This window comes from Leptonychotes weddellii, chromosome 5 (genome assembly GCF_054177405.1).
Source record: "Leptonychotes weddellii isolate Sample4059 chromosome 5, ASM5417740v2, whole genome shotgun sequence".
Lineage (NCBI taxonomy): Eukaryota > Metazoa > Chordata > Mammalia > Carnivora > Phocidae > Leptonychotes > Leptonychotes weddellii.
In genome coordinates, this window is record NC_138373.1 from 145,347,450 (window position 1) to 145,369,841 (window position 22,392).

Sequence of the window (22,392 nt, forward strand, 5' to 3'; positions counted from 1 at the left end):
CTAGCCTGCCTGCCTGCAGAGAGTAGGGCAGCCAGCCGTCCTCCTGGCCTGCTCTGGGGAGTAGGGGAAGTTCTGGACAGGTGGTATGTTTGCCAGCCTCTAAGCAAGAGCATCACAGCCCCCTTCCCTCCTGAGCCACCTCCCATGGATGCTCACTCACTGCCACCTGTCAGCCTGCAGGGAGTGTCCTAGAACTGTGTCTCTCAAACAGGGGTCATGGACACCTTGTTAAAATGTAGATTCTGAGTCCAAAGGTCTAACAGGGGGCCTGGGATTCTGCACTTCTAGCAAGCTCCCAGGTGATGACAGTGATGCAGGTCCAGGGACCATGCTTATGAGTGGCAAGATCTCAGTGCTCTGTCCTTGGCCCTGACATATCCGTATTTTAAAATCAGTGGCAGTATTCTTCTCAGTGGCAGTAACTAGCATTTCTTAAGTGTGAACTGTGTGTCAGGGGGCCTTATCTCATTTACTACAAGCCCATTTTACAGGGGAGGAAACTGAGGTACAGAAGAGACAAATACTGCCCAAACTCACACAGCTTGTGAAAGAAAGAGCTAAGGCTTCCACTGAGGCTGCTGATTCTAGAGGCTCTGGGTAAAGCCGGCATGGACAGCAAACATGGCAGGTGACAGACTCTCTCCCCGGATCTGAGAGAGTCTCCAAAACTCGGTGTGATGGGCCCCCTCCAAGCAGATGAGGTTTTATAGGGTCAACTGTGAGGCAGCCAGGAGGCAGCATTTGGGGTCTGAGTAGCAGGGAAGAAACACAGCCATAAACACGGCATTAGCATCACTTAGTAGGAACAAGTTTGCATTCTAATCTGGGCAATGGGAGCTGGCAGCTTCCCTGCCATTCACAAGGTGTGATCTCACCCCCGGCCACGTTTCCCGGGAGCTGCCGGGCACTGAGTCAGAGCGGCTCGGGGATCTTTTCTCACCCAGGGGCCTGGAGGCCACTTGCAGCGGAGGTGAGCAGCCAAATCAAGTTGGAGGCCAGTGTAAGGGTCCCTGCTCGTGTCTGGTTGATGGTCAGAGTTCGGGGCAAGGCACGGTTTCACACTGGCCACACAGAAAGGCTGTGCATGGCCATCACCGCGGTGGTGCGACCCAGGAGGCCATCCTGCAGCCAAAGCCCCTAATTAATTAAATGACCTCCAGCTCTTTGTGAGGAGCCTGGCCAACTCAGGACAACACTCGAGCAAGTTGCCATGATGCAACCGACCCCACAGGGACCCAAGCCAACTCCTCCACGGGGCCCATGGGCCTCTTCCTCTCCGGCCTGTTGATTCATGTCATTACATGGATGTTTTTTCAGACAGAAGCAGATTAGGAGCCAAGAGTTGTATCAACAGGCGCTGAGGAGATGCACCCCGACGCCAGGAAGTGCGGCATGTGGAAGAAAGAGCTTTTTCTTCAAAGAACAGCATCCACCGTGCACCACCAGCAGCCCTTGAACCTTATAAAAGGTTCTGAAAATAGAATCCTCTTAAGTTGATTCTCCAGCCTCGATTTCCCAAAGCTCCCCATCAGAGATGATGTGGCCTCAGATGAGGCTGATTTTTCCCCCGCCGTGAAAAATGTGTTCTATTTCCAGGGGCACCTGGGTGGCTCAGCCGGTCAAGCGTCCGACTCTTGGTTTCAACTCAGGTCATGATCTCAGAGTCGTGAGATCAAGCCCTGCGTCAGGCTCGGAACCCGCGGGAAGTCTGCTTGAGAGTCTCTCTCCCCCTCTCCCCCACCCCTGCCCTTCTCCCTGCCTGTACTCTCTCTCTCTCCCTCTCTCTCTAAAATAAATAAATAAATCTTTTGAAAAAAAATGTGTTCTATTTCCAGAATTTGAATAGCGAATTCGATTTTTATCTGATGGGCCTGCTCAAGAGGACCTCAGAGAGGCCGGGACGCCTTTATCTACAGCCATAGGCTTCCCTTCCTCGCCACACCTCCTCTTAAAGGCCTGGGCTAAGCATGTCATTACTGCATGGGGTGATGCCACAAGGGAAGTGGAAGTCACAGCTCAGAAACTGTGGGCACATTTACACTCCCTGTACCACCAGGGGTTTGCAAACACCAGACAGTGGCCACAGCAGACCAGAGAGGAATCAAAGGAGCGGCAGAAAAAGGAAAAAAGAAAAAAAAAACGCCCGTGGAAAGTTCACAATGGTGGCGATGCCAAGAGCAAGCAACGAGCCAGATGAGAGCATGGGATCTGATTCTCTGGGAGAGCAGTTCCTCCCTCAAAGAGTGCTGAGCACACCACCTGCATCAGATCCAGGGGTTGGGGGGGCCGACTGTCAAAATGCAGCTTCCGCCCCCCCACCCCATCTACTGAATTCCAGCAGCAGCATTTCTTACAAGCTTCCCAGGTGACTCTGCTGCACTCTGACGTTTGAGAACCGTCAGAGTAAACACGGCCATGATGGCACTTCTTATTCCAAACTTAAAGGCTGCACAGTCATATTAAACATGAGATGATTAATGAAAATTAATGAACTGTCCATCCATATAGAGGCAACATAAAAACAAGCTGCTTCCCTGAGGGGACTCTGTGACCCGAATTAATTTAACCCTGGCAAATGGGAGGTCTGCTCCCTGGGGACAGTTTGCTCAGCGTGGACCTGTGGATGCTCGAAGGCCCCAGAAGCTGGCTGGTAATGGGGTGCACACATGCTCTGCACACAACCTGGGGTTCCCACACCTGGAAACGTAAATGTCTCCAAAGGAAGAGAGAGGAAGTGAGCCCTGGCGCCTCCTGTTCGGCCTGCTCTGTGACAGAGGATCTGGCTGGGGCTGCGAGGAGCCTCCTCTCACCAGGATCCTCCAGAAGTCTTTCCAGGCTCTGCCCTAATGAATGACCCCAGGGCCCGCTGCAAGCAAAGGCTGCTAGAAGCACAAGAGATGGGACCCAGACAACAGCAGGGCCACAGAGGGACTGAATTCACAAGGCTGTTTAGCTGGAACCCGAGTGGCCAAGCAGCTGTTTATTTTTGGACTTCCACATTTCCGAAAGCCAAATGCAGCCCCAACTCAGAACTCTAAAGTGCAAGCTGCTTTTCTTCCAGGTTCCAACTGTCCCGGGGAGGGAGAGGAAGGGCCGGGCCAGAGGGCCATGCTGGACAGCCTCGCCTGGTAGCATCTGATCGCTCTGACGCTGTTCATAACCCGGCTTGGATAAGCATAGGGTTGTGCAACTTTTATTTATCAACCTCCAAGCCCAGCAGAGCCCAGGCCAGAACGGCTGGGAAACCACATCAGCACCTTGGCCTTGTCCTCAGTCACAGCTACTTGGCCAGGCGCCCCTGCACAGAGGTACTCAGACCAGCACATGCCAGAAGCTCAGTTCCCTCCTCTGCAGATGAGGATGCCAACAGTGCCAACCCCATGAGGTTGACGGGGGTGGGGGGTCTTAGCAGATTGTGTACAGCACGGAGGGTGGAGAAGGCACGGAGGCATATGGCACCAGGTGTAATAATCAGCAGATGTTACAGCTGCAAGGACCTCAGGATGTTCCATGCCAACCCCCTCATTTTACAGGTGAGAAAACTGAATCCCAGGGAGGTTAAAGCACAGGCCCGGGTTCACAGAGTTAAGAGCAGCATTGGAGCCCCAGTCTGGGATTAATACTCAGGGCAAGGAGTGCTCGCCAACTTCCAAGCCACAGCTAACAGCAGGACTAAAACTGCCACCCAAAGATTTACCATGCACCTGGGAGGCAGGCCCCAGCGCCGCCAGGCCTCCGGACTGCCGAATTACGAACAAGCTGAGATGGGGAGTGACAGATAACTCCGAAGCGTGCCGGCAAATTATGACCCTTTTCACAGCACGGCACCTCCCTCTCATGCCAGGGGGCTGCCTTCCCTCAGACATGCCCGAGACACGGTCTTCAGTTCAGTCCAGAAATTGTTCCAATTTCTGAAGGCTGATTTGATATCACACACGAGTAGGCATACTTGGGAGGTTTTTATTCCATTATTTCTTAATCCGCTGAAAACACTGCTTTTAAATATTAACTTCGGGCTGCTACCGAAATCACTGACCTTGGGAACAATGAACAAGGGACGCAAAAGACCTAAGAACCAAAATTAGTTTTCCAAAGGAGGAAAAAAAAATTAGTCGACTGAATTTAGCTGATCCAGGTGAACAGAACAAAGAAAAAAAAAGGTTTTTAATTTCTTAAGATGGTAAAATATATAGAACATGCAAAAAAAAAAAAAAAAGCATGGCTTTAAATTATATTGCGTATTTTAACTGCGGATGATTTTATAAATAAGTGAAAGGGAAGACTCTTCAGATGTTATTTTTATCCCGACAAAACTCTCGTTCGGAAAGCTGATTCGTCGCAATGAGAGTGTGAGAAGACACGCCGGACAGGTAAGGAACAACTGTCAGGCTGTAATCTGTCCCCTGGAAGCTCTCACTGTCCATTACCCAGAGGGTTAGCAGGCTGGGCCCTGCTCCAGAGCCCCGCTGCAAACCTCCTCCCCACCCATGCTTATCAGCCCACTAATTAGCCCCTACAAACCTGCTGGAGAAGCTTGTCACAGTAGGGCCTCCAGCTATGCAAGCACAGCCCCAGGTGATGTCCGTTGGACCCCCAAGGAGCATATGCTCAGTCCCCAGCAGGTTAGCTGTGTGAGCTTCATCCAGCACCCACCACTCAGTTCGTACCCTCAGGGAGACCGGGGTAGGGGTCTGTGGCTCTTACAGGGACCCCAAAGAACAGCCCGGGCAGAGAATGAGGTGCTCCTGGACATTCGTGCTCGTCATTTCTCCGCCGGGACCCCTCCACACCCAATCATCTGCCACTAATGTCTTCAGCTGACGAGCTCCTCCGTATCATCCCCCGCGATGGGGCCCCCATAATGCACGTACAGGTCCGCTTCCCAACCTCGGTCGCCATTCACACAGAGACCATTTCTGTTGTACTCACTGTATCTCCAGTGCCTCGCAGGTGCCTGGCATATTCGATGCCAAAAAGCTGTGGCTCAAAGGGACTCCAAGTATTAAAAAGGACCCTTAACATTTTGCTAAGTGAAATAAATCAGACAGGGAAAGGCAAACCCTGTATGATCTCACTTACATGTGGAATCTAACACAGCCAACCTCATAGAGGTAGAGAGTACACTGGTGGGTGCCAGGGCCACGGGGTGGGGGAAATAGGACATGTTGGTCAGAGGGCACAATCTTCCAGCTCTAAGCTGGATAAGGTCTGGGGATCTCACGTGCAGCACAGTGACTACAGTTAACAACACCGTCTTAGGTACTTGAAGGTTGTTAAGAGAGTAGATCTTAAATGTTATCACCACACATGCGCGCGCGCACACACACACACACACACACACACACACTGATGATTAGGTGAGCGGATGAAGGTGTTAACTAACCTAACAGGGGTAATCATTTTGCAATATATCTGTGTATCAGATCATCGAACCATACACCCTAAACTTACATACATTATATGCCAATCATATCTCAATAAAGCTGGGGGGGAAGGACCCTTAAAAAAAAAAAAAAGTAAAGCAGGACATCTTATCAGTGCAGAGCCACCTGCCACTGAGTCTTCTTTTACTTACTCATCTCTCAAGTGTTGAATCCCTACTTGTCCTGAAATCACTGAGCCTGACCTTGCTCATCTCTCAAATGGAGATGATATGATGGTGTTTAGAAATGGGACCTAGAGGGGTTGATCAGGTCCTGAGGGTGGAGCCCTCATGAATGGGATTAGTGCCCCTAGGAAAGAGACCCCAGAGAGTTCCCTTGCACCTTCTGCCAAGTGAGGACATGAGAGAAGGTGGTCATCTATGAACCAGGAAGGGGGCCGTCTCCAGACACAGAACCTCTGGGTGCCTGATCTTGGACTTCCACCGTTTGAAACTGTAAAAAATAAGTTTCCATTATTTATAGGCTAATAAATAAATAAAATGGAGATAATAACAGGATCCACTCCAGAAGGGCTGGGAGATAATTCACAACAACAGCTAACAGTAATCCTAATAATTACAGACTATCAAGCCCTGACTATGTGCCAGGCACTGGGCACCATCATGTTGCTCAACCTTTCACTCGTTAAATTCTCGCAGAAAGATTATTATTTCTGCTTCTCAATGAATACAAACTGAGTCTGAGACAGGTGATGTAACTTGCCTTAGGGCACACAACGAATAAATCGGGTTCTGAGAGGTATGTCCTTAAAAATGATGCAATCATGAGTCAATTCTCCAGCAAGCAATTTGGGCAAATCTGCTCTGGATAAGGCACGGATCTAGGCCCTGCCGAACATGATCCAGACATTCCCTTCAAGTGGCTTACAATCCTACTGGAAAGGGCAGTGGACATGGGGGCTCCTCCCTGCCCTGCACTTATTCACCCTTCTACTGATAGAAACACCCTGACTTTGCTCTGGGGATCCCAGTACGTGCAGTTTTAAAGAGACAGTCAGTCAAGATAAAGCACCCTCCCAATGCCAACAAGTGGACCCATGATCCTAGGATCTGGCTAAGAAGATTCTCTCCCCCCAGAATTGAGTTTTGAGTGGTCTGAAAATAGCTAGGCCATTCATCCCAACAACAATCTCTGAAAAGAACTAGTTCCTTGGGGCTTCCTTGGGTTTTGTCTTTTCCCCAGCCTGGGCCTCTGGGATACACCAGACCTTCCAAATTCATCTTCTCCTTAATGAGTCACAGAGTCCATTTCTGTCACTAGCAACCAAGACCCCTAACTTCTACCGGGAGACATCAATGGGTCAGCGTGGGAAGAGAGAACCTGCTGTGCTTGGGGCTAGAGAAGTCAGAGCGGGCTCCTGGGAGCAGGTGGGATGGAGGACTGGACCAGAAGATACACAGGCTTTGGCACAGACAAGGACACTACCAATCAAGATACTTCACCCTCCTCAAGCCAATAGGCAAACACATGGGCCTAGAGATTGGCCAAGATGATGCTTTTTCTAGGACTGTAAGACCCTTCCCAGCAAAGTGTCTTTTTGTGAGATCACAGGCGAACTGATGTAGGTGTGCAGAGATGGGGCCTCCTGAGAAGTCCTTCCATGCATCACCCCCCACCATTTCTACCTCTGTGTCTCACTCACACTCCTAAATAAGACCAAAATTGAGTCTCACTTTGCTCATTCATTTTTCCATCCCTTAAAAGGACACATCTCCACTGTCCCCTTTGCTCACACATACTGCACACCTACACTCAGTCACCTCCTTCATGAATTGGGCCATGTCTCACTTGACTGGTACATGTCAAAATGCCAATCTTCAGGGACCATCCAGATGTAATTTTTACAATAATTTCCTCTCGCACCACAATAAAGCCATATTAAATTGTTGTGGAGTTTTGCCTTTTTTTTTTTCTGGCTGGTTGGGGGTTCAATAAGGATTATTTTGACCTATCTTGCAGAAAAGTGGAGAAAGTCTAACCATATTCTCTGCCAAATAATGTTCACATCTGTATTTACCAGTTGTTGTAGACTGAATTGTGTGTCCCCCCAAATTCATATGTTGAGGCCCTAACCCCCAATGTGACTATATTTTAAGGCAGAGCCTTTAAGGAGGTAATTAAGGGTAAATGAGGCCATAAGAGTGGGGGCCTGATCCAACAGGACCGGTGTCCTTATAAGAAGATGAAAAGACACCAGGAGCATGCACACACCCATGATAGGGCACGTGAGGACACAGTGAGAAGGTGGTGGTCTACAGGCTAGGAAGACAGGCCTCACCAGAAACCAACCCTGCCAGCACCCTAATCTTGAACTTCTAGCCTCCAGACCTGGGAGGAAAGTAATTTCTGTTATTTAAACCACTCGGTGTGTGGTATTCTGGTATCCGGCCTGAGCACAGTAATACCCTGGTCCTTGTCCAATTGACCTAAATCACAGTCAACATATAATCCAACCAAAGGGAGGGTCATTCACGGTCAATACCAAGCATAGCAAGCAGAGCCTACAGGACAGGAACCCTAACTGTCTTGTTTATCCCTGTGTCCTCAATATCTAGGAAAGAGTCTGGCACCATAGCAGACATTCAATAAATAGTTGTTGAGTTGAATGTAATCAGACATGATGAATATTGTCTTAACTTTTCTAAGAATGAGAATACCCATCCACTCACTACCACCAACCTGGCCCAGTACCTACAAGTTGCTAAAGTCAGACAACCTACCCAGATGATATCCCGGATTCCACTCCAGTCCATGTCACTTCTGTCCTTGTGGGGAAGATCACAAGCCCAGGGATGCAAGACCACGGTGCGTAAATGACCCCCATGCACTATGCATACAATGCCGTCCCACTTCACTGTACTCTCCCCACCAGCCCCTGAGACGGGCTCCTCGTTTTGCAGGAGAGGAAAACAGAGAGTGAAGAAAAGGGGACTCCCCAAGTCACAGGTCATGAAGGCCACACCCAAGTGTCAAATGGGTACTTAGATTTTGTGGCCAATGCTGCCTCTGCTGGGCCACACCTGTTCCCACACTTTCATCAAATCCACAGAAGCGCAGGGTAAGGAAGAAACACCCTGAGTCCTGGCACTGGGATGCTTCCTTTCTCGGGAGGTTAGGCCTGGGGGGAAACTAGCTCAGATATCAGACTGTTCAAATTTCGTGGACGATCCGGCCGGGGAGCTAATCAGAACAATTTGGGTGTGCGGCTAAACAAGGACACCGCTTCCTGGATCAAGCACTGCCTTGATGGCAACATTTCATAAGAACCGTTCCCTTACAACAAAATTGTCAATCCCAGCAACCGCAGGCCAGAAACATCCGAGCTGAGCCCCACCAAGCTGCTTTCTCATGTACTGTACACACAAATACCGATATTCCCCAGATGTTCTCTATGTAAAACATTTGGTTTGAGACACAGCCCTTCTTTCCCAAAAACCCTTACATTTGTTTAATGGACTCATACAGTTCAGCTAAAATGTCCTGGATCAGACATCTGAAGCCAGCCCGGCTCTGATGCAAGCATCCCATCTGCAGAAAAGACGAACAAGTAAATAAGACAGTCTTCCCCAAGATTTATGCTCCCTGCATCTTTAAGCAGGTCATAAAATGTAAGCTATGTATGGCTAATAATGCAAGTTGCTTTCAAGTGTGTTTCTGAGTCCATCTCCGAATTAATCTAAGACTGATGTTCCAACAGAGAGTGGGTCTGGCATGCTGAACAAGAGGCCACATTCTGCTTCTTACTCCCGCAGGAAAGAAGTTTAAAAAAATCAGTCATTTGAGCAACCTTGAGGTAAAGGTGAGTTTTTCCCGGTTTTAGTTATTCAAATATGGCAGTATCTCCTTTAGTTCCAACGCCACTGACCCCCTAACCCACACTCCGAAACACAGGTAAGAGACGGTGAAATGGAAAATGTTCTCCCTGAGTGACCTTGGCCAGCCTTGCTCCCCCCACAATGGCTCATCCTGTCACATGAAAAACAGAAGTTCATGAGATTCACGGTCAGGGCCCGTTCAGCTGTGAAGATTATAAGAGGAAAGGAAATGAACCCTTAGGAAAGCCACCCAAGAAATGTCATTGAATCCATGCACTGAGCCCCTGCAGACAGCAACCCACAATTTTCCTACTAATATTTATAATAAGCTTGGTCACAGCAAATCTTTGGGGAAGTGGAAAAATGGAAGGAGAAAGCCGTCAGAGGGAGCCAAGACAGGACAGAACCAAGACAGGACAACTAATTTTTACCTTCCATCTTTAACGTCCGTGTCTTGTGAGTTTTCAGTATTGGGCAGGCGCTATCCTCTAAAAAGGTCACAGACAGGAATGAAAGTTGATGAGGGAGAAGGCCGACAAACTATAAATAACAGACACGAGAACCCCAAAATAAAGTTCTGAGGACCAGTTGGGAGAAGTTCCCCCAAAGACATCAAGAAGAGGTCTAACGTTCAAGTACTTTGTTTTAAGAAGGAAAGAAAGTGTACGTACACTTGAAAAAGACTTCCATAATAAATGGCTATAATTTTTTTAAAAAATTGGCTCTTAAATGGGTAAGCTCCAATTACCTGGAAAAATACACTTGGAGCTCTCTGTGATAACTTCTATGTCCACTTACCAGGCACATCAGATTAACCGGTACTCTCCATTTCTTTGACTGAGGCTCATGGCAGGTTGAAGACTAGGGGTTGCACCTGCTACTCTCTGCTTTCCCTACAGCCTTCTTGTTCAATCAGCCAATTACCCACCATCATCCCAGGCAAGTCAACTGCCCCAGTATGGCGGCCTCTACAGTCCATGGAACTCCTCCTCTTCCAACAAGGCCAGCAAATCGTGACACGATTGTAAGCCCTTCCACCCTAAGGATAAAAAGCCCCAGATTTCAGACTTTTCTTTACTCTCTTACTGCCAAGAAAATGCAAAATGCAGTAAGATAACACACAGAAAATACCCGGGAGGGGTCCCAACAACACTAAGTGCTCCAAAATGCTTTTACGATTATAGTTAACAGAGAGCCCCTATGCAATATATGTAAGTAAGAAGGGGACTCCAATGAGGCCTTCAAAATCTTGAGAGGTCGAGAGGACAGTGTCAGAGGGCACAGTGAGAAGGGGATGGGAGAAGGGGAGCAGCTGGGGCCACTTTCGAGAGGACATTTCAGGTCACCCCACTAAAAGAAGTCCCTCCAAATATACTTCTGTAGCCCCCAGGGAATTGATTTTGCAGGATGGGATTATTTTGCTGAAATAAACAGACACACAAAGGTCGCTACAACTGGGGCCTAGAAAGAAAACAAGCCAGCTGCCGCATTTACGGGCAGCTTCTGATGCAATAGGAGCAAAAGGTCCCGGCCCAGGTCCAGGGGGATGGCTTTGGACACACCCGTCCTCCCCGGAGAAAAAAAGCATACCAGGGGGCAAGGCTGGGAGTTGGGGGAGGACTTGCCTTCCTGTGGGTAACGTCCCACTTGGCCAGGCATTGATGGAGACATCTTCGGGAGTGCAGACGTCGGACCTCTGCAGTCAGCATGCGCCAGCCAGTGACCTAGGGGACTGTTTAAAAATGTTGGTGCCCGGGCGCCATCCCCAGAGAGCTTTTAAAAGGTTATTCTAATGCTCAGCCGGGACGGAGAACCAGTGGTGTAGCGGGAATTGCCCTCAGCGGGGTCGGACGGACCAGAGCAAGCGCAGGTGCGGCCTTGATCCCTTGGGCAGATCAGCTACTCTTTTCCAGCATCAAGTTATTTAACTGCAAAGTGGTAGTTAACAGTCACCCCATCACAAAGCTGCTGTGAAATGAGAGGATACGTGTCAGCGGCCTCCTTTGGTGTGCCTTGCAGAAGGCACACACGTGCACCCTGTAACTGTCAACCTTTCTCTCCTTTCTTTTTTTTTTTAAAGATTTTATTTATTTATTTGACAGAGAGACACCGCGAGAGAGGGAACACAAGCAGGGGGAGTGGGAGAGGGAGAAGCAGGCGTCCCACCGAGCAGGGAGCCCGATGCGGGGCTTGATCCCAGGACCCCGGGATCATGACCTGAGCCGAAGGCAGACGCTTAACGACTGAGCCACCCAGGCGCCCCAACCTTTCTCTCCTTTCAAGGCTCTTGCAAGTGGGTCAGGAATTCCGGGCCGCTCCCAATCCTAAGGGGTTTCCTGAATTGCTAAGTGGTTTTAAAAAGGGTGGGGGAGGGGCGCCTGGGTGGCTCAGTTGGTTGAGCGACTGCCTTCGGCTCAGGTCATGATCCTGGAGTCCCTGGATAGAGTCCCACATCGGGCTCCCTGCTCGGCGGGGAGTCTGCTTCTCCCTGTGAACTTCCCCCCTCTCATGTGCTCTCTCTCTCTCACTCTCTCAAATAAATGAATGGGTGGAATCTTTAAAAAAAAAAAAAAGGTGGGGGAGAAAGGCCCATCTTTCCTTATGCTGGATCCCCACCACACATAAAAAATCCACACACGCACACACACACACACATGCATGCACCCCTACTAGGTGAAATGGGCATATTCTATAGTGAAACTATGTAAAAAAAATCGAGAGTCACAAGCAGCAAGCTGAGGGAAAGCCTAGTTTCTAAGATCGGCGTTGCTTTTCCCGTCCAGAAGAAAACCTATCCGGGGTGAGACGCTTTCTCAGAAAGCCCCTGCCTCACCCCCATCTCCCCCAGTAGGCCAAGTGCAAGTCTCTTCCACCTGGCAGCCCTGTACAGAGCTGGCACATAGTGGGCCCAAGGGAACGTCTGCCAAATGGATGAGTTACTGCTGCTCCTTAAGGCCAGGTATGGACACATGTAGATCAACAGAGCTCATAATGCCCACCCGTGTTAATCCCCTAAACAGGCATTTGCATAAACGCACCTGAACTTTGATTCCAAGCAACTGGCAGAAAAGGATAGGAAGGTCCATCCAACACGCACAGGGAGCAGCTGCTCAAAGCCCAGTGACCGTGAACAGCAGCGTCACCACATTTCAGGGTTTGAATCCCACCTACACCTGCAGATGTGGGCAAGTGACTTAATTTTCTGTGCCTCAGTCTATCCACTGTAAAACGGGGATAATCATGGTGTGCACTTGTTAAGGTTACCATGAGGATGAATTTAGGTCAGTGATTTAACACGCGTGGGCTATAGCCAGGTATAATCACTGCTGTGCAACTGTTTGCTATTATTACGACTCCACGGGAGGATATCAGGCAAAGAGATCTCACGTTTCAGGCCCACTAAGAGAACTCCAAGATCTGAGAGCCTTCTGGTTATCACAAGAGAAGGTAGAGACTGAAGAAAGTGGGGTGCTGTATTCCCAGGTGAATACAGCAACTAGCTTCCCATTGTCCAGCTGAGTTTTTCTTTTTTTTTAAAAAAAAGATTTATTTGGCCGGGGGGGAGGGAAGGACAGAGGGAGAGGAAGAGAGAATCTTAAGCAGACTCCCCGCCAAGTGCAGAGCCCGACACAGGGCTCGATCTCATGACCCTGAGATCACGACCTGAGTCAGCTTAACCTACCGCGCCACCCAGGCACCCCAGAGCTGCGTTTTCCAAAGTGCAGACCATGGACCAACCCCATCCCATTCACTTGAGTTGCTTGGTTAAAATGCTGCAGATTCCCAAATCTCCCTAAGTCCCACCCCAGCCCAGCTGGATCAGACTCTCTGGGGAAGATGCCAAAGATGGTGCATTTTGACAGGCACACCCGGCAGAGTCGCAAGTCCCCTCAAATTTAAGAACCACTGGATTGGCTGAGCTAGAGGATCCAGGTCTGTATCCCCCGGAGCCTCACACAATGCCTGACACACAGCAGGTGCTCAACAAATACCAGGTGAATCCACGCAATGGTTATAACTCTCCAAGTGTTCGTTCAGTTTTTTGAAGGCCCACTATGTGTAAGGCCCATACAAACCAATGCTGAATCAGACTTCATTCATTCATCTAAACATCTTTACTGGGTGCTTACAACATGCCAGGCAGTGTTCTAGACACAAGATACAGAAAAGATGATGAATGGGGTTGCTGTTTACAGAGAGTGACAAGTGCCGAGTACGGAGCTAATAAAGCAAAGTAAAGGGCGGCACGCTACTCTCATTAAACTCAGCATCTAGAGCAACTCTGCTCTTCAGAATTTCTGTGATGATGGAAAAGACCTTTTCAGCACCGTCCAATGGTAGGGAGGCGCTAGCTACAGGCACTTAAAATGTGGCTAGTGCAACCAAGGAACTGAAGTTTTCATTCTAATTGTAATTAATTTTAACAGCCACCCGTGTCCTTATTAGACAGTGCAGGTCTAGAGGCAGAAGAAGAAATGGAAACGGGAAATGATAACACGGGCATTATGTGCTACAGGGGTTGGGAGGGAGTGGGGAGTGCTTAGAGCACCGTGTGTTATCAAATGCCTCTCACCCAATTACCAGATGCCTAATGTTCTCTGGCTCCGAGAATTGAAAGAACAAGGTCAGGTACAAGGCATTGTACTTGGGCTGGAATTTTTATAGCCCATGATCAGTTGGAAGAGGTATGCAGCCCGGCCAAGCCCCAGAGACTGTGGTTCGGGAACACACTGCCACCCACAAAGCCTGCCCACAGCTGCCAGAGAGATCTCTTTCGGCCCCACCGCTCTGTGGATGGTCAGTCATTCTGTCCTCGGCTAGAACGTCCCACTGGGCCCAAGACACTGCACGGATTTTATGAGATTTCCCCGCTTCAAGCCTAAGTACAAATACAAGCCTCCTAAATTCCACCGGAAAATTGGTGGCTAATCCAAACATTTCATAAAATTAGAACTCATTGTGGGGCTGAAAGGAATTCAGGCTGTGCCGCCACCAGAGAAATGGAAGATATTTGTTATGATTTTTTCCTTCATGAGCTGTTTTAAGAAGCAAGTGCTTTTTCTGCTTGAAATAAAGAAGGCACGCGGGGTGGGTAGGGGGCGGGTGGGGGAGGAGGGCGATGGGAGGAAGGGGAGAGTTTTTGCTCTTGTTTTGTTTTCTCTGGGGTTTGCAAAAAAGCATCACCAGATGACAAATCAGAGGAATCCTGCCTGACTCCCTCATCCCGCAGCTAGCGGAGATAATAAACCTTCCTTCCCAATCGCTCGCTTTTGTAAAGATGGTGTTTTTCCTGGAAAAAGGGGACTTTTGCTCCTTCATTTTCTTCTTGGGCTTTAGCCCCAGAACGTTCACATCCAGAGATTTCATGAGCAAGGGGGATAGCCGAATCATTCATTCGGGCATGCGTGTCGCCAACACTGATTCACCAGGCACTGGACTAGGCACTTGGGTTACATCAGCAAGCCAAAGTGATGAAAATCCCTGCCCCGGGGAGTGGGAGCATGCATTCTAGTGAAAGAAGACGAACAAGGGAGGATTCGGTGACTGCCACTTCAGAGGTACGTGGGGACAGGGCGTGAAGACTCGCCAAGGGCAGACTCTGGAAGAGGCGGGAAAGGGGGCTCTGGGAGAGCAGGAACCCCGTCGTCTGACTGTCACTCTCCCCTTTCACCCAGAGCAGAGCAGTGTCTGACACACAGCCGGCCCTCAACAAACACTTGTTGAGTGAATAATGAAGCCTGACACCAAAATCGGTCCCAGAGCTCTCATCTTACAGATGAGTTAGGCAAAGCTATCGAAGGGATGGATCTTGCCCCAGCTCGTGCAGCTCAAGTTGTGGCAGTGAGGGGACTGACCCCAAGTCTCCTGACACCAGCCCCAGACTCATGATGCCCCACAGCCATTCGGCAAGTATTGATGGCATTCGTATTGTGGGCCAGGCCCTGAACTAGGCACTGGGAGGACACAGATGAGTAAGACACAGAATAACTGAGATTATGGGACAGAGTTCCTCCAATTACCATTTTCACAAGCTTGGAGACAACTTCTCTGAGCTTTAAGTCTGGATTCAACCAGTGTCTACCATCCAGCATGCAGATAAAAAGTCAAAGCAGGAGGGCTGCAGAAGCTTCCAAGGTCCCAGACCCATGAAAGGCTAGGGAACCCAGTGGTTATGACCATGACCCTGATGTCAGACAGCCCAGTCCTAAATCCCAGCTCTGAGACTTTGAGCAAAGTCATTGACCTTTCTAAGACTCCTCTTCCTCATCTGCAAAATGAACATCCTAATGATACAGAAGAATGGGAGAGAAGGCATGTCAAGTACTCAGAACAGCACCTGGCATACACCGGTCACTCAATAAATGTTTCCTGCTATTAACACTGTTAGGGAAAGGACCCTCCATCTGCTCTGGAGCCTCCTACACACTCAAGGAGGTGCACAAGACTCAGGGGAGATTTCCACTTAATTCCTCTCCTCTCCAGGATTTCTGCTACCAGCTGCATGCACACCCATTCACACACCAGTTCCCTCCCTGAACGTCACATTTGATTCTGCCTGGAAAACCTATCATTTGACCATGAGGAAGGATGCAAGGTAGGGTTCTCTCCCTAGAGTGAGCACATCCCTACCCTGCCTTTCCATCCAAACACATTCACGTGCTGGGCCCGGAGCTCACCCGATCAATGGAGGCTTATCCTCTTCCCTCCCACTCCTTCTGCTAGTTGAAGGAAAAGTTCACTTTGAAATCTATTAAGAACCATTACAAGGTAATTACATGGCATCTGGGACCACTGAGAGTTTCTCAAAGTTTGTGGGCATCTTTTTTAATTGACTCTGAGAAAGTCAAGGCTGGCTGCATGAGGGATGTACTTGAGGCCAAGGGATGAAATTCTGAGAGATTAAAGCAACACACACACACACACACACACACTCACAGACACACACCAGGGAATCGGTCTCCTTAAATGGACCAGCTAAGACGGGTAAGTGTGGGCCACAAAAATCGGGATCTGAAATGACCAGGGGTAGCCGCAAGTTCTAGAACCAAGAGGTGGTTGAGTCGCCTTGGGGCAGAGGTTGTATCTTGCTCTTTATTTTCTCCCCTGTGCCCAGCGCAGTGCCGGGCACACAGGAGGAGTTCACCAACTATCTGAATAAATATTTTTAAATGCTACGTGGGAGAGGCAGAAGGAACACTTGCCACAAGAAAAAAAAAAAAATGACAGCAGATATTTCTACTCCTTCTTGGGAAGCTGTCTAGACTCATAGCTGAGAGCTGAGACAGACTTGAGTTTCATTCCTGCCATCTTCTCCAAGTGACAAAGAGAGTGGCCCTGGGCCTCAGTCCCCTCTGCAGGGAGGTGGGAATAGCTGTAGCATCTCTCCCTTAGAACGGGTCTAAGCACGACAAGGACATCATCACGTGATGTAGGTGACGCCCTTACCCCGAGGCCTGGCAAAAATAAAGTGCTCCCTAAAAAGGAGTTTGATCGATTGATCAACTGATTCCCTCTTTAAGGATAAAATAGTAGTAAATGCATGAGTCAAGTCTTCCTTTTAAGTGAAGCTGCCAAAAATATCTCTTGCCCTGGGAAGAGACCCTCCTTAGTCTTTTCCTCAACCCTCAAGTCTTGCCACCACCCCACCTGTCACCAGGCTGAAGGAGCTGAGCCCTCCCGGGATGCCAAATGCCCCCACCACTGCTAAAGCCACGGGGAGAAAAAAATGTGGTCTTCAGGGAGAGCCACAGGCACGACCAAGAGCAGAGCCAGCCTGGGCTCTGGCTTCACCAGGACCCCATGGAAAGCTCTACTAAGCGCTAGGTATCTTAGGGATAAGCAAAGATCCCTCTAAGCAAACCCACAGAACATGAACTTGCCCTCCTCCAAACCCCGAAGAATCACAGCTCACATTTATCGAGGACTGGCTACATGTCAGACACTGCTCTCACCACCATTCCTGGATCCACAGGCCCACCTAGGAGGCACGTCCTACTATTACCGTCCCATTTTACACATGAGAAAACGGATACATTCTTGGAAAGTGAGAATTTTCTATCTCACGCAGAATCTAGCGCAGAACCCACCTCACAGACGTGCTTAACAAAGCACCGCCTGCCTTGGGCTGAAGGGGGTGCGTGTGCATCCGACAAGACCAGGAGCTGGGAAGTAAGAAGGCCTCCCCACTGCAGGCTGACACTCCACATGGGGAGACTCTCCTTACACTTGTCAAAGCCTGCACCAGACCATCTGAAAAGAGTTTTGAGAAATAAAGATACTTCCCTTCCCCCGCAACAAGGCTCCTTCTGCCAAAAACCAAGCAACAGGAAATGAAATCTACATTTCACCAATTTCATTCAGTGAATCCCAGGATTCTCTTTCTGTGAGCCTGGAGACCAGTCTGTCTCAGCCCCTCGATTTACAGGTGAGGAAAGGAGGTTCAACACTGGGGTACCTACCGCACGTGATGCACAGCACCCAGGCTGCCCAAGGCGCGGGCACAGCCAACGGGCTGTCCGGCCTTTTCCAGGAGGGTTTCTTCCAAGAATAACACGTAAGGAGCATTTGCTGTGGACCACACACGTTTCTAAGTGACACACAGCGCATTTATCCTCACGGCCACTCCCATTTCACAGATGAAGAAACTGAGTCGGGCTGACCATCTCAAGGTTGCACAGGAGGTTCAAGCGGGCTCTCAAACCCAGGGAGCCTGGCTCAGAGACCATGCTCAGAACCCACCCTCACGCTCCCTTCCAGAGCCACAGATGGGATCATCCACTTTCCTTCCACCATCCTGGAGAAAACACAAGAGCATCCCTGCGAATCATCCCTGAGCGGAGCCCAATTCTTAATGAAACGGCAAGAGCCAGCAAGGACTCCCAAACCTGCAGCAATCAGCTGTCCTTGTGGCTTTGGAGCTACAGGAATAGGAGAGCTTGACACAAGCAGAGGGGATGGGAGGGGATGGGGTCTTTAGGACATACTAAGACAAAGAAGCAACTCCTTCTATTTCCCTGGGAAATTGCCCTCAGGCCCTGAGCCACTTGACTGCCATTCCCTTCCCCTCCCAGGGAAGGGGGAACCTGCCACAGCTACCTCCTAGCCCTTCGCCCAGAAACCTCATGCTGTCTCAGTATCTCTCATGAAAGCAAGCGATGTGGAATTCTTTTCTTGAGTTTAAAAGGCAAATCATAATGGTGTTTTTTCCAGACATACATTAACTCTCCACTCCAGCCGGTTTACAATTCTTAAAGTACCTGATTTACAACCCAGGGAGAAAATGTTTTGAAAACCTTGCAAACGTACTTTGCATCTAAAGCTTGCCTACTCTGCAGAGCTGATCACCAGGCTTCTCAGATGAGGGGCTGGGGTCTCCTGGGAAGATGTGAGAGTGTGGGAGCAGCCTCCCAGGGTGGGAAATGGGCTCCCTCCTCCTCCCCCTCCTCCTCTCTGGTAGGGGTGCAGAGCTGCAGCTAACAGTGCTGAGCTCTTGGGGCGCCTGAGTGGTTCAGTCGGTTAAGCATCCGACTCTTGTCTTGGTTCGGCTCAGGTCATGATCTCGAGATCGTGGAATTGAGCCCTGCGTTGGGCTCTATGCTCAGCACGGAGTCTGCTTCAGATTCTCTCTCCCCCTCTCCCTCCTGCTCATGCTTTCTCTCAAATAAATAGATAAAATCTTTAAAAAAATTTTTTTTTAAAAAGTGGGCTCTCGGGGCGCCCGGGTGGCTCAGTTGGTTAGGCGACTGCCTTCGGCTCAGGTCATGATCCTGGAGTCCCAGGATCGAGTCCCGCATCAGGCTCTCTGCTCAGCAGGGAGTCTGCTTCTCCCTCTCCCGCTCCCCCCTCTTGTGCTCTGTCTCTAAAATAAATAAATAAAATCTTTAAAAAAAAAAAAAAAAGTGGGCTCTCCACACCTCTCCACACAGTGGTGAGGAGGGGGGTGACTCAGAAAGGGAAGAGGGTGGGGACCCAGGGGGCCTTTCCTGCTGCCTGCCAGGGTCACAGAGCTCCCCCTCTCAGGATTGCTGCTGCACTTCTCATTCATTCATTCATTCATTCCTTCCTTCCTTCCTTCATTCATTCTTACTGAGCAGCTACTGTAGGCAGAGCACCAGGCCACAGGCCAGAGAGCAGTAAGGAGTAAGACGGCACCCCTGTTTCCTTCTAACGGAGGAGGAAGGGGAAGGTATACACAGACAAATCATCGAAGCTGCATAGTTTACATGTTCTGAAGGAAATGAACAAAGGGCCAAGACAGAGGAATGAAGAAGTGGGAGTTTGGACACTGGTAGGAGCCTTGAAGGATGTGGCAAATTCCTAATTTAGTCCCCACACAACCCATGGCAGGGTTTTAAGCAGGGAGAGCCACGATCTAGGATAAAAAGACCACCAGCTACTCTATACTCCATGCTGGTACTTCTCACCAGAATAAATAATAATACCAGTCCTGGTTTCCTAAAGCCTGCTAGGCACCAGGCTCTGTGTTGGAAGTTTCCAAATTCTACTTCTCATGGCAATCCCACTTGGTAGGATGCTGAAAGCTGCCCTTTCTAAGTGAGAAAACAGAAGCTCAGAGAAAACATGTAGCTTGCCCAGGGTCATCTAGCTGCCAAGTAGCAGGGATGAATTTGAACCCAAGTCCGCTTGTCCTACAGCCATGATTTCTTCCCCTACACCTCATTTAGATACTACCTTGTATTGTTCCCAGATTATTCCAGATGTATGACTCACATGCCCCAACTGAAGTCTCAGTATCTCGGTGCAGGACTTGTCATGTTCTCCGAAATGGCCAACAGTCCTGAGCACTTAGGAAGCACTCATTCAGTACATCTGGTTTACCGCTAGATTAAAAGGAAAAGGAGGCATGCCAACCTCCTACATACGTTGAGTCTTTATTACGTGTTTTTAGTATGTTGTGTCTGAATATTACTACTCAGCCACAGAGCAGGGAGGAGTGGTGGATAATAAGAAGAATGAGGAAAACCACCAGCAAGTGCTGCCAGGTAGGGATGTGGGGATCATATACACACAGGGTGCCCCATGGAAAAACAAGTGAATGGCAACCCGTTCTCCCAGGGCCACCCATCTGGGGGCTGCTTTGGGCCAGGAAGGGGACCTTTTCAAATTCATCCACCTCGAGGGAAGCCGTTTTCTATTTCAGACAGATGTACCTTTTAGACTAACCACAGCCCCAGATGCACTTAATACACATCTACTGTGTGTCAGGCACTGGGCTAAAGGCTCAGCTACATCATATCATCTTTTTTTTTTTTTTAAAGATTTTATTTATTTATTTGAGACAGAGAGAATGAGAGACAGAGAGCATGAGAGGGAGGAGGGTCAGAGGGAGAAGCAGACTCCCCGCCGAGCAGGGAGCCCGATGCGGGACCCGATCCCGGGACTCCAGGATCATGACCCGAGCCGAAGGCAGTCGCCTAACCAACTGAGCCACCCAGGCGCCCCTACATCACATCATCTTATTGAATCTTCTCAACAGTCTGAAAAGTAAGAACTAGTATAAGCCCCAGATGAGAGAACAGAGGCTTCAAGGAGATTAAGAATGAGGCCAAGGTCACACCATTGTCAAGCTGTGGGATGGAATGTGGATGTGGGCATCTGGTTGACCATGGCACACAGGACACTGCTTTCCACTTCCAACACAAAATGAGCGTGAGCGTTCTGGGGACCCACAGATTGGAATCTTGAGGACCTGACATATATGGGGCTTCCACTCCCATCCCCACTCCCCACCCACTACCCTGAGCCCCGCCTTGTTTTGTTGTGTTTTTTTTAAATAATAACTTTATTGAGATCTAATTTACGCATCACAAAATTCACCCATTTAAAAATGTACAATTCAGGGACTTCCAGTATATTCACAGAGTTGTGCAACCATCACCACAATCAATTTTAGAACATTTCCATCCCTCCAAAAAGAAACCCCACCCCCATTAGCAGCTACTCCCCATTTCCTTCCAACCCACTCAAGCCCTAGGCAACCACTCGTCTACAGTCTGTCTCTCTGGCTTTGCCGAATTTGGACATTTCACAGAAATGGGATCATACAACATATGATCTGTTGTGACTGGCTTCATTCCCTTCGCATCATGTTTTCAAGATTCATCCGTGTTGTCGTGCGTTCGTAGTACTTCGTTCCTTTTTACTGCGGAACAATAATCCCTAAATATTCCATAAATAAAATTATGGAAAGGATCATATACAATAGTCCATAAATAAGCTGAACGTACCACATTTTATTTATCCGTTCATCAGCTGATGGACATTTAGGTTGCTCCTCCTGAGGGCTCTTACGAATAACACCACTAGGAACAACTGTGTTCACATTTCCGTGTGGACGTGTGTCTGCATTTCTCCTGGGCAGGTCTGGGAGGGGAATTGCCCATCCCCATCTTAAAAGGCAGTTACAAGTTCACCAAACAGCCCCACCGTGAAGTCAACATCTGGCTGCTCCTGGGCCGTTTCCAGAGAATTTTATCAATATGGCCAGACTCCCCTCACGGGTGGGTCATCTGGCCGAGCCCCTCCTATTCCGGGGCCTGGGATCTTCTCATTCCCGCCCTGTACAGTGTCGTCTGGGCCAGCACAATGATAAATGCATTCTGCTCTAAAACAGATACTTCACAAATCATAACTTACAGATGCTCCAGGACTTTCATGTGGGAAACACAAACGAGACTTAGGCCGTCTGACTCCGGAGCCACTGAGGACAGGAAGCCGACAGGCCCGGGACGGCCGTCTCTCCCCCTCACGAGTGCAGGCGCGCATGCAGCAGACAGGGAATCCGTGCACAGAACGGTCCGCCCGGCTCTGCAGTGTTTGCCCGTGTTAAGCCGCATTCATTCCCAGCAATTGTTTTTCAACCGCAGCAAATCAGAGAGCTCCTTGAGGTCACAGAAGACGACCTACGGCCTTTCCATGTCCTAAGATAGTCCCTTTTGCCCAGTGTATTCACATCAGTGTCCATCCCACAAGCCTTTGTTGAGGACCTACTATGTGCTAGGCACGACAGGAGGTTTAAGACAGTAAGGCCGGGTTTACCGGCAGACAAGGCACCCGGCCCCAACCCTCCTCTACTGCTGCTTCCCAGGAGATAGTGAGATGTCCTGCGTGCT

At 49.4% G+C, this 22,392-nt stretch overlaps 1 protein-coding gene and 1 long non-coding RNA gene across 2 annotated transcripts in view; both read right to left on the minus strand.

Annotated features, from left to right (window-relative positions):
• Positions 1–22,392, minus strand: part of NUAK1 (NUAK family kinase 1) — a 71,590-nt gene that overhangs the window by 42,835 nt on the left and 6,363 nt on the right. The window lies entirely within an intron of this gene.
• On the minus strand, positions 3,601–20,519 carry LOC145721895 (uncharacterized). The gene is made up of 2 exons (XR_014145901.1): positions 11,520–20,519; positions 3,601–11,257 (listed from the first exon to the last, which is right to left on the minus strand). It is a non-coding gene; the product is annotated as an uncharacterized LOC145721895 (long non-coding RNA).